The following is a 3,694-nucleotide window of genomic DNA, read 5'->3' as shown; positions in this document are numbered from 1 at the left end:
GTAAATACACACAGTGTGGAAAGAGAGTGAAGCCCCCAGCCTCCTAAGTAGGTGTCCAGCCAGGAGTAGGCAGAGCCTGGCAAGGAAGAGTAACTTTAAATGAAATCCCACATTTTTAAAAAGGATTTTATTTATTTATTGGAGAGAGAGAGAGTGCAAGCAGAAGGAGTGGCAGAGGTACAGGTAGAAGCAGGCTCCTGGCTGAGCAGGGAGCCCGATGTGGGGCTCGATCCCAGGACCCTGGGGTCATGACCTGAGCTGAAGGCAGACGCTTAACCGACTGAGCCACCCAGGTGCCCCTGAAATCCCACATTTTGATTAAAGCACCACACCAGACATTTTAATTACTGACGGGTATGGGTACTTTTATTGGTTGGATGTGACCAGAGCATTGATGGTCCTAAATTTTTTTGTGACCTAAATTCCATCCAAGGGCGGGGAAAGAATCAGCCTCCCAGAGTAAATTTAAAGGAACAGTGGCACAAAAATAAAATAAATAGAATTGGTGTATTATTCTATCCATGAGTTGTGCTTGTTAACGTCATGGTTACAGATATGTATGATTATGTATGATTTTTGTCCCCTGGGAGAGGGGTCTGTAGCTTCATAGAGACACACAGGGGCCCAGGATGCAGAGAGGTTTTCACCGCTGCTGTAGTTATTGGAGGCCACTCAGCTGTGTTATGGGTCATCACAGGAGAGCTTTGTCATTTCCATGGCTTCCTTTGTGGGCAGGGTGGCTGTCCCATGGCTGGCCCCAAGCCTGGAGGACTTGCCGTTGGGAAGTGTAGAGCTGAGGGCAGATAAGAGAGACATAAGGAAGGCCAGATGGATAGGAAGAGGGCCTGCGCAGATGGTGAATGTGAAGGGGACAGGGTGAAGGTGACCCCCAGTGTGTGGGTTGTGCACCTGGATGGATTATGGGCTTATGACTGAGCTGGGGGAACAGGAGAGGAGGAGCAGATTTTAGTGGGAAGATTTTGGCTCAACCAAAAATTTCAAGTATAGCAAGAAAGGGGTACATGCGGGTTTGATGCTCAGGGAAAAGACCTGGGCTGCATTTGGAAGAAAGTAGAGATGCGGAGTTTAGGCAATTATTTTAAGGAGCTTAGAAATTATGGCAGAAGGGCGCCTGGGTGGCTCAGCTGGTTAAGCGACTGCCTTCGTCTCAGGTCATGATCCTGGAGTCCCTGGATCGGGTCCCGCATCGGGCTCCCTGCTCGGCGAGGAGCCTGCTTCTCCCTCTGACCCTCCCCCCTCTCATGTGCTTGCTCTCTCATTCTCTCTCTCAAATAAATAAATAAAATATTAAAAAAAAAAGAAATTATGGCAGAAATCTACAAGACACAATGTGGATTTTGTTTTATTTTAATTGGAGACATTTGGACATAATTTATAGGGGAATGGGGCCACTGGTTTTCACCCTAAAGAAGAGGAATCTGGTCTACAGATGGTGGCAAGTCGCCAGAGCAGAAAGGGGGCAGACATAGGACCTCCAGGAAGCCTAGCACCTCAGGGGCTGGTGTTCCTTGTTCCCTGCAGTCCCTCAGGATACTAGTCGTGGTTCCCTTGGAATTCCATGGGACACTCAGGGTCTTTTCTATACATTATTCATGGATGGGAGCTTAAGCGAGGCTTAGAGCACCTCTGTTTCTTGCAACTGACGGACCTAAGAGAAACTCTCCGACCTTCAGGGGCACTGCCACCCTCATAAACTAGGGGATTCATGTGTAGTATCATTCACAACTCCAGAATGCCCACCATGCTGGGTGTTCACAGCCTCCCCCTTGGTCACCCTACCCAGAAACACAATTGCCATGTTTTCCACTTTATGCGCCATTTCAAGGTTGTATCCATACTCAGTGTCTCTATGTGATATCTCTTTTACATGTTGCACCTGTTTGTAGGTCCATCAGTGTTATAGTTAAAGAGGAAGATGCTACTTCATACATCTGACACTCCACAATCATGAAGCCAGGGTGCCGTAGCCATATAATAAATATTTTGATAATGACGTTCAAGATACGGTAGTCAGGATGGACAAAATATTAGGACTCCATGCAAATTGTCCATAAGAGAAATTGGTAGCAAGCCGAAACAAAACATTTCTCTTCTGAGCGTGGTTCAAACCAATAAAGGCCAGGAAGTTCAGGGGGCCTGAGGTTCTACTTCTCCTTCTCCCATCGACACTTGTCTTCACCAGTGCACAGGGGATGGGGGAATTCCAGATGGACTCTGGTCTCAGGACAGCCACTTTTGAATGCTCTCAAACAGGCAGATTTTATGGCATGTCATATGGGATCTCCTCTCTCTGGGGCTGGAAACCAAAACCCCTGGGAATATATTTTATAACTCTTCTGGGGGCAACTTCATTGTGTTCTCCAAGCCAAATACTCGTAGATTACTAGAAAGAGAAGTCATGTTTATTTATGAAATGATTTGCATGGTGTAGTTGATCACTGGTGAATTTCACATGCCTCAAGCTCACAGTGTGATGAGAACTGCAGAGCCCCAAGTTTATAGCATGTGAGAAAGGAAATGAAGCTCGGGAGCAGCTGTTCTCTGGGTTATTTTTCAGCACGACTACAAAGGAGGGAGCTGTACTTTGACCACAAGAGTTTTGCTTCCTTTTCAGAGACGCACTGCGTGTGTGACTGGAGAAAATGCATGGCAGCCCCTTGTGAACTGTGAAGCACCACGCAGCAGACACGTTTTATTGTCACACCAGAACTTGTGTTGGTCTCACGAGAAACTGGGTACCTGGTTAACTGTGTTGAACTTGTGAGATGAAGACCGTTTCTTACTGAGTCATTGGTACAAGCGGGTCCTTTGATGACTGGCATGCCCACACGGGGAATCGGTCTGGGTCAGGGATCATTCTGGAAGGATGGCTCCTTGACTTCAGCGGCCCGTGATCTCCTCTCTGTCTCTTAGTCTCCATGTACACGGGAGGGGCTCTTTCACGTGTTATTTTAACACACAGTTACTTTTCCACTACAAATTTAATAAAACACATCGGTTCTGGGTGGTCACAGTGAGAACTTGGATTTGGGGGAGCAAGGAGCAAGGGTGTTCTCCGAGATCTAAGTTGCAAAGTGCAAGGCTGGGCAGACGCCACTCACCCTGGGGAGGGCGTCCAGGTCCACCAGCATGGCCACCCTCCTGAGTGAGGGTGATGCACTCAGGGAAGAGGAGATGTTTGTCAGCCCAGGGGAATGTGGGAAGCTGGGGGTTGGTGAGGACATGTTGCTCCACCTCTCTTAGGGAGAACCCCTCTTCCCTGGCCACAAACATGCACCCTTTCATGGACAACATGGGGTGTCTCCTTTCATCATTTCAGACCTCAGCAATGTTGCTTCTAGAAAACATGGAAAAACTATTAAAATATAAGTAAAGAAATAAAAAGTTTCCAGAGCATCTCCACACCAAGATAATGACACTTTAAAAATATTATAGTTTTTTTTCTTTTTAACATATTTCAAATCATACTATAAAAATATAAATACAGTTACTAAAGTTCTGGCCCTAAATGAGAGACACTCTGAAGGGAGAATTTGTCTCTGTGTTTATCTAGAAAAGAATATGTATTCCTTATCCAAAAAGGATAAGCTCCACAAAGACACAATCAGAATTTGAATAGTTTACCCACAAGTTTTTTATTTGCTTTGCTCATCCTTTCTTCTTACATATAAGA

This window comes from Leptonychotes weddellii, chromosome 3 (genome assembly GCF_054177405.1).
Source record: "Leptonychotes weddellii isolate Sample4059 chromosome 3, ASM5417740v2, whole genome shotgun sequence".
Classification (NCBI taxonomy): Eukaryota; Metazoa; Chordata; class Mammalia; order Carnivora; family Phocidae; genus Leptonychotes; species Leptonychotes weddellii.
Note: the sequence above shows the minus strand (reverse complement) of the source record.